This window comes from Canis lupus, chromosome 5, assembly GCF_011100685.1.
Source record: "Canis lupus familiaris isolate Mischka breed German Shepherd chromosome 5, alternate assembly UU_Cfam_GSD_1.0, whole genome shotgun sequence".
Classification (NCBI taxonomy): Eukaryota; Metazoa; Chordata; class Mammalia; order Carnivora; family Canidae; genus Canis; species Canis lupus.
The window spans coordinates 21,730,979-21,738,566 of NC_049226.1; positions in this window are offsets into that span (position 1 = coordinate 21,730,979).

Here is a 7,588-nt window from a genome sequence, read left to right on the forward strand (position 1 = left end):
TCAAGGCCTCTTTCCTAAGCACCATCCTTCCTGGGGGATTCTAGAGCCTCTAGTAGTACTGCGAGGTTTCATTTTGATTTTTTTTTTTCCTGGGGAAACTTCTGATTTGCAGATGCTTGCACACAGTTGTTGTCCGTGGGGTGCTGAGCGGCTGACAGCAGCCCATCTGTCCACTTAAACCAGTGTCAGCAATAGGCAGACACGTTAGTTGGTGGAGTCTATGTAGGAGCAATCAACTTTTCTCAGAAACGGTTTCTTTGACACATTTTCTTTACCATTTTAAATAGAAACTCTAGAAAGTTGCCTTTGATTGGATTTTTCTCTGCTTTGTGATTATTTTGACCCAAATTTCTCAGTATCTGCCTAAAATCCCAATCTTGATTTATTTTTGTCAGACTTAATATTTAGATTTAAAAGGTTAAAACTTCAGATAACAAATTTATATCTTTGTTGGTAGAGACAGTGAGTAGGCAAAGGAGAGGGCCTGTTTGGTTTTCTATAGAAAACACTATCCAAGAGTTTTCAGCTTATTATTTGAGGGTTTGAGATGATGCAGGAGCAATCCCCATAGGGAGTTTGAGTTGGTAAGAACTAGCAAAGAAATTAAGTACTTTAAGTATCTGCTAAGATTTAAATGGTGACTTTTTTTCCCTCCTTATCTTGAGGTAAAAGGTCTTGGTTGTAATAGTCTCTCTAGGTTTCTTCCTGGGTTTTCCTGCTAAGCTGGAAACATTTTAATAAAGATTCAATCAGACTTCTTTTTTGCCAAAGTGTTTTATTTCTTATCATATTAATCCCCTTTAGCTTGCAGTTCCATGTCAGGCAGGGTGATTGTAGGCAGGAGCTTACATGAGTCTTGTTGACTTTGCAACTTGATCTAACTGCAAGGGAAGATGCAACTGGCCCCACTTGCCTGCTGGTCAGGTCCTGTGGGGCCAGGAGCGGGTGTGTGTGTGTGTGTTTGTGTGTGTGTGTGTGTGTGTGTGTGTGTAACATGCCAGGCCAGTAGGCTTGTTCTCCAGGATAGCAGGAATCTGAGGCTATGAAGGAAAAATTTTAACCCAATTGCTCTTCTTGTTATTCATGTTACATGGGTAAATTCTCATGATGCTGGGTGTCCAGAGGTAAGTTTGACCACTGGTGTTTCCATCTGTCAGAACCTAGGGGCATGTGACACAATGAAGAGTGCCATGCCCAGAGGAAACCCGTCTCTCAGGGCCAGACATCACAATGAAATGGAAATTCAAGAAGCCTGCCAGTCCCCTCTGACATGAGTCCTTGGAATGAGTAACAGGTTGGAAAGGTCTCCTTTTCCTGTGATTGTCTGAGTTACTACAACTTCTGAGTTCACTGTTTTCACTGTTAATCTCCACTGGGGTAACTTTTTTTTAATAGTCCACTTTATTCTGTCATATATCTTGTTTCCAGATTTTGGGGGACAATAGTACATCCAACTATTTGGCTCCCTTTAGATTATCACCACTGTTGTGATAATCTAAAATCACTGTTGTGATTTTCTTATTCTCTATGTAGATCATAACCCAGAAAAAAGATGTGGAAGGAAAGGTACTTGAGGTTTTTCTTCCCCTCTGGTTTTGCCAAGGCTCAATGGTAGAGGAAGATCTTTTAAAAATGCATTTTGCATTTCTCACCAGCTTTCATGATGGAAGTGTGAGCCACTTGATCTGCAATGTGGAAAATGTGGCTAGCTTGGTCGTGGTGGGTGCTCTCCGGATTGTGATCCGTGAAGCTGCCCATTTCTAGCATGAAAGAGGCAGCAAGGAGATGAGTGCATGGTAAGAAAAAGAAGCTAGGCATCTACAAAATAATAACGTTGCCAAGAAGCTCACATTCTCTGATCGTTCATCTGCACCCATCTCTAAGTGGAAGTAGGAGACACATTCTAAAGCTAAACATGAATTTCTTTCCTATTTTTTAAACACGAATTTCTTGAAATCAGAAATCATAACGTATTTTGCAGTAACTTACTTTGCGAGTCAGATATGAGGCACTCAGTAATTCCTCATTGAATTCAATTATGTTCCGTTAAAGGAATACTGAGATGGATGATGCAGTTGATTATAGTGAAGCCACCTTTCTTAGACTCATAGGCACAGATGCCTCTCTAATGCTCCCCGCCCCCCCATGAATGCTTGGATAGAAACTTCCATAAGCTGGTATTCTTAATCTATTTATTAGTTCTTCCATGTACAGCTATGGCTTCTGTGGAAGGGCTTTAAATTTTTTAATTAATTTTGTTAAGAACACTCAACATACTTCCAAGTATACCATACAGTATTGTTATCTAAAGGCACAATGTTATACATCAGATCTCTAGAACTTACTCATCTTGCATAACTGAAATGTTATACCCACTGATTAGCAACCCTCTTTCCCCCTCCACCTAGCCCTTGGCAACCACCATTCTATTCTTTGCTTCTATGAGCTTGACTATTTTAGAAAAAAACTCATATATGTGGAATCATGCAGTATTTGTCCGTCTGTAACTAGTTCATTTCACTTGGCATAATGTCCTCAATGGAGAAAGAAAATGTGGCATACACATACAGTCAGTGGATTTTATTTAGCCTTAAAAAAGGCAATCCTAAAATACATGACACCATTGATGAAGGGGTTCATTCAGTCATTGAATCTGTCATTGAGTGGCAACTCTGGGCTAGGCAGGCATCACGAATTATTATAGATTTCTGCTTTGAAGGAATTTTCTAGATCAGTGATCTATTTTGGTATGCGTGCCCATCCCTCTACATGTTTATTTAGTTATTTATAAATTATATCCCTGAACTACTCTATGAATATTCATTATAAAACAGTCACAATAGAAATTTAAAAGATGAAGTAAATATAAAATAGAAAATATTTTAATTATTCTCATTTATTAATGGTATAAAAGTTCTTTTAACTTCATTAACTATAAATAATATTTAGAAGGAGAAATATTATTGAATATGCCTAATTGATTTTTAAAGTCTTTGTGATACTCCAATTTGAAGATCTGGGTCTAAGTTCAATTGACAAAAGTATTTTGTTTGAGTGTATGTCATAACTGAAAAAAGTACCATGCAAAGATACTGGGATCCAAATAAAAATAGTATACCATCGGCTGTGCTAAAGGAATTACAAAAATCATTTCATAACTCCTTCCATTGGTTTTGCAAAGATTTTATTTTTAAATCTTGCTAGGAAATTGCCATTTTAGCTCACATCAACTAGACTGAAAAGCTCATTGAAGATGCTGCCTTTTCATATTTTTAACACACTGAGTTAAAAACCACTCAAAATCTTTACCAGGTAAATTCTTAAGCAAGCTCAAACATTCTGCTTCTATTAAAAAAAAGTATGAAGATAGAGTTTTCACAAGTGCCACACATCTATATTGTAATTGTTAGCCACAGTATCACATAATGATGGTTATATTCCTAAATATTTACTAAACTCTCACTTCCTAAATGTTTTCCCCATTACATGAGTTTCTAAAAGCGTCATTAAAATGTCATCTTTGCCTTGATGGGCCGATTAAATGTGAATTGTGTTCGTTATTTTTTTAAAAAGTCTGCAGGTAGCGTATTTTGGACAGTCAACTCAACGAAAAAAGAATAGCAAATTTAGTATGATTATATTTTTAAAAATATACATAATTTGGTTTTTGGTTTGACAGTTCTTTGGAGTCTTTGGCCATGAGATAATTGGTGATTGTCTTTGTGGTGCTAGAGTCTCACACCGTTAAGAAGACTGTATCGTTGAAAGGTTCTGTGTCTATAACATTAATCACACTGGATTACCATCCTGTAAAACTTACTACATTGCAATAGATGGAAGTGAATGTACTTAGCAAGGGCCCACCATCACACTTTCTCCCACTCAGAGCTTGCTCTTGTCTCTTGGAACACTCTCAGACCCATGGGTCACACAACTAAGTTTGAGTGCCAGCCAGCATTAGTCCATGCTGGGGTGACAGTTCATCTATGATTGAGCATTGAAGATCAAGAGTTCCCAAAAATCTTCCATCTAGAGCAAGCTGGGACATTTTGTCCCCCTAGTCCACATATTTAGTACAAGTAGATTTAGTTTCTTTTTTCCTCATAAATTGAGGTTTTTAAAAAGATTTTATTTTATTTATTCATGAGACACACAGAGGGAGGGGCAGAGACATAGGCAGAGGGAGAAGCAGGTTCTCTGTGGAGAGCCCCATGCAGGACTCGATCCCAGGACCCCGGGATCATGACTTGAGCCAAAGGCAGGTGCTCAACCATTGAGCCACCCAGGTGCCCCAAATTAGTAGTTTCTTTCTGTGCCCCAATGGATTGTCTCATGTGATCCCTAAGATACATACGTCCCACTTTAGAGCTTGAATGAAAGATTCTTGCTTGCTGGAGTTGTCACTTAAAGCTCCCATGGGGACCTCTCAAGGAAAGCTGGCTCTGGCCTGAAGAACCTTGCCACTACTGTTCTAAGTCAGTACTAGTCTGGAAATATCAAAATGATGTTTCTCATTTGAAAGGAGGTGTGCTAGTAGCATGGGATAGATGGTCATTACATGCTCCCTTAAAACTAAATCAAGTCCTCACAAAAGGTTTTCTTATCTAACCTGGTCCTCAAGTGACACTGTATTAACATGACTGTGTCAACTCATCTGGGAAAAATCCTAAAAGAAAGCACATTTTTCATAAGGTCAAGGCACCAACTTCTTTTACCCAGTTCACTTAGGTGAGAAACTGTAATAGCAGTGCTCAGCCTAGACTGTACATTAGAATTACAAGAGGGGTTTTAAAAATCCCTGTGTCAGACTGAGACTGAGACCAACTGAAACAGAATTGCTCAAAGTGGGAACCAGACATCAATTTTTAAAGCTTGCCAGATGGTTCCAACAGGCAGCCAAAGCTGAGAACCACTGCTCATCTATCCTCTCTCCAGTGGTTTTGGGATTATTCTTGTGTCTGAATGCTGAAAAACAGATCTCAGATGCAACTTGTGTGTGACACATAGAATCAATGCCGTTCTATTTCATCAGAGTCAGGTTCCTACCTAACAGGGCAGTGTGATAGTCCTGCAGAAGTTCTTCATTAGAGAGGGAAAACCCGAAGGTCTTAGCAGTCACTACAGCAGGCCTCTAGAGTGGATAGACTCGGTTGAGAGATAGAAGCTAAACTGTTTTAAATGTCAATTATCTGCCAGCATGAGACTTTTCTTTGACCATGTGTAGACCCCTAAGCAAATCCAAGAAGAAAACATAAAGGAAAGAACAGGATGTTGGGAGTCTCTCCCCTAGTCTTGCCTGTATACTTTTAAACCTCAGTCATGGATTGATGTATTCAAATATGGAGCAAGTTATACCAGCTGAAAAGATAATGGGCATGGGAGCTATAGTAGAATCCCACAGGTAAGCCTTCGCTGTGGCCACCTCAGGACCCTCCCTGGTCAGTGCGCCATGACCGTCAAGCCAAACCCAGTTGTACAGAATGAACCATGCAAGACTAAAAAATCTGCTTATCCCAATGATATTGTAGAACTCAGGTATGACCAACGTCCTTATTTGCTGTCTTAGAATTCTACTTGTTTCAGTGAAGCAAGATGGTGTCTGCAGTGACTCAGGAGGGCTCCAGAGGGGTTGTCACTAATTTCTAGTGAGTGAGACTGATCTTTGCTTTATTTGTCGCATGCAATAAAAAACGTTTATGTGCGAGTATTGTGCTACTTTGTCCGGGAATTAAAAAAGTCAGGCATGGCCCCTATTACAAGAAATCCAGGGTTAGTAGAGCAAATGGAAGGTACTAATATAGTGAAAAGAGCAGAGTGGTAAACAGAAACTCAGGTGCTGTCCGTACCTCACATTTACTAATAAAGCTGTTACTATCTCATTTAACCCTCAGATAAAGCAAAAAAAAAAAAAAAAAAAAAACCAACAAAACAAACCGAATGTTTAATTTAATTCCTTTTTACAGGGGGAAGAAACCCTTAGAGGGGTTAAGTGACTTGTCCACGTTTACATGTTCACCTCAATTCATCAAGCGTTTGCTGCCTACAGCTGGGCCACAAAGGCAAATGAAGATGAGGCTGACTGGCTGGTTGGACTATCCCCACCTGGATGGCCTCAGACTGCAGTAACTCATGTGGTCGCCAAGGTCTTCGTATGGGACAATCCATTCCCAAGGGCGCAGTTGGGGGGAAGTGAACACAAACATTTCAGACGTGTGCTCCAGGATGCCCAGTCAGCCCTGAATCCAGAATGGATGTGCAGAGAGGAAGGCGCCACTTTAGGCCAGCCAGCTGGTCCTCCTTGACCTTGAGATCTAGAATCTCCATGGTTAGTGATGTTCTCCCTCAGACATATGCTCTCAAGTAGCCTCACGGTGCTGATTATTTGTGCCCTGATATACAAACCCTGTGGCTTTTGCTACTAAATGAGGTCATACTATTTTGGACGTGCCATGTATATATAATATAGATAAATGAATGGATGTAGATTTACATAACTAAATATATTTCCCAGATTGTAGCCAGAATTCTTACCTTTTTGGATTTTTGTGGTCTCTATGAAGCTTTGTCCTTCAACTGACCCATAGCCAATGGGTGTGTCTGCAGAGACAGTGGCTATTTCGTAGGTGCCTTGATTTTCAAAATTGCTGTTAAGATTCTGAGCTTGCGATGCCACCTGTGGGCTGGGATTTTGTTTTCTCTCTCTGTCAAAGGGAGTATCTTTTGCCCATTTCTTAGGTGAGGAATTCTGAGGGTTAGTAGGTTGTGGCTGCAAAGCACTCTGTGCAAGCAGGACTCGATGATGGTAGCTTATGTTCCTTATGCTACTTTTTTGCATTCCTTTTTATATATTATGCACCCAACCAACACATGCTTTAGTGAGCTCAATTCTGTTAGTCCAGTCTGACACTTTCTACTGTAGATAGATTGGATCCCACAGAGTGAGGGCTCAGTCCCAACACATGGCACCCCACGGCTTCAGGTGTCAATCATCAGTTTGGGTTGTACACTTGTGCTTCTGACCCACTGGTTGTGGCCTGGAACTCAGAGTATTTTACTTTACAGCAGGTTGGAGAGGTGCACAGGGCAAAGGATAGGGAAAGGGAGGGGTCCTTCCATGTTCTCTCCCAGTGCACCCCTCTCCCCAAACCTCCAAATGTTCACAAACCCAGAAGCTCTCTGAACCCCACCCTTTGAGTTTTTTTTTTTAATTCATTAATTCATTTGAAAGAGAGAGAGAGAGAAAGAAAACAAGTGGGGGAAGAGAGGGAGAAGCAGGCTCCCCGCTGAGCAGGGAGCCTGATGTGGGACTCAATCCCAGGATCCCAAGATCCTGAACCGAAGGCAGACACTTAACCAACTGAACTACCCAGGCAACCCTCTCACCATTTGGGGTTTTATGGAGGCTTCTTATATAGTCACTGATTGACTAAATCATTGGGCCTACCGATCAATTCAACCTCTAGCCCATCTTGAACTTACACTTCCACGTTCCCCCTTTTAAACAGAAATCTATGTGTCATCTTACCAAACAGTTAAAGCATAATCCTTTTTGCACAAGCTGATAAAGAGTGCAAGGGCTTTGGGGTAA